Source organism: Aplysia californica, unplaced genomic scaffold (assembly GCF_000002075.1).
Source record: "Aplysia californica isolate F4 #8 unplaced genomic scaffold, AplCal3.0 scaffold00161, whole genome shotgun sequence".
Taxonomy (NCBI): Eukaryota; Metazoa; Mollusca; class Gastropoda; order Aplysiida; family Aplysiidae; genus Aplysia; species Aplysia californica.
The window spans coordinates 1,102,715-1,104,345 of NW_004797431.1; positions in this window are offsets into that span (position 1 = coordinate 1,102,715).

Consider the following 1,631-nt stretch of genomic DNA (forward strand, 5'->3'; position numbering starts at 1 on the left):
TAAATATATAAATGATAATCTATTAGCATGTTATGATGTAAATTGTGTGTGTATGTGTGTGTATGTGTGTGTGTGTGCCTGTATGCGTATGTGCGTGCACGCGCGTTCGTGTGTGTGTATGTATGCATGTGTGTGCGTGTGCGTGCGTGCGTGAGTGCGCATGTGTGTGCGTGTGTGTGTATGTGTTTGTTCGTACGTTTATGTGAACATCCTTCTAGATATATTATATTATTTTGATGCCACCAGCCCAGTAGAGAGCTGTTTGCTTCTTATTCCAATAAATACAGAAGAGAAGCGCATTGTGCAAACGTAGGTTTTTCGAATAATGGGTAAAGTAATATTCCTCTGGGATGGCAGAGCTATGAGATTACAGCGCGGTGAGATCGTAGTGATGTCATTGGTGACATTTGTCATCTTTCGTGGAATACCAGAATGTGAGAGTGGGTGGCTGGCGGGCGCCACTGGTAGGTCCTACTTCTTAGCTTTCCCTTTGTTGTTTGTGTCTGTCTGTCTGTCCTACTTTTTCCCCAGCGTTAAATGACCATTATTGTGTCTATATGTTTCTCTTTATAAAAACACACACAAACCCGAATGTGAGGACGGATGGTTGGAGGAGGGCCTTTTGGAGGCCCTGCTTATCTATCTCTCTACAGTGTCTGTTTGTCTTACCTTTTTTCCAGTCCTAAAACTATTTTACTGTGCTAATGTGCGTGTCTTTACTTTAAAAAGACAAACAAACAAACAAATAACCAACCAACAAAAGAAACGAACAAATGAACAATTAAACAAACAAACCAACACAGTCAATATGTAAGGAGGGTGATTTTGACATTGTAACGTGACAGTAGGCGGGTTCTCTGATGTAGTCTGCTCCCTCTTTGCTATCAGACATCTTTCGTCCCCTTACCTCTTCTACTTTTCTTTGTATGCTATTCTTTAGTATGACCTCGTATATGACTTGATTGTGTTGTAAGTGCCATAGAACTCTTAACAAAACTAACAACTAAAATATTTTATTGAGACTATAGGGAAAAGGTTTTTTACCAACAGGACGTCTGGGGTCAGCAGACGGCGGATCAATGTACGTGTAGAGAGACTTACAGTAAGATTGCTGGACAGATAGACAGGCAGACTCTGGTGGGGTTTGCTTTTTCTTTCCCATCAAATGTCTTTCGTCCTTATCTCCCCTCTTTCTTTTCTATGTTTGTTACTCTCTTGTAACACCTCCAATCTTCTGGCGCTCATATGACCTTATGCTGTTGCGAGCGCCTTAAAACCTCTACTAAAACTAACAACTAAAATATATAATTAAAGGTAGACCAGCAGACAGGTACAAAGGGTAGTTTAGCAGAAAGGTGCTCGGGAAAGCAGACAGATAGTCGGGGCAAGGATACAGACAGGTAGACAGACACACAGGTGGGTAGGTTGATTGGCTGGTAGACGGACAAGAAAACTTACCGTTAGGCAGACAGATGACTGCTCGGACAGATATAGACAAAGTAACAGGCAGACGGGCAGATAGAGAGGCACACGGGTGATTAGATTGATTGTCAAGCATGCAGACTTTCATGTAGATAGATGGAAAGACAGACAGACAGACAGACAGACAGACAGACAGACAGACAGACAGA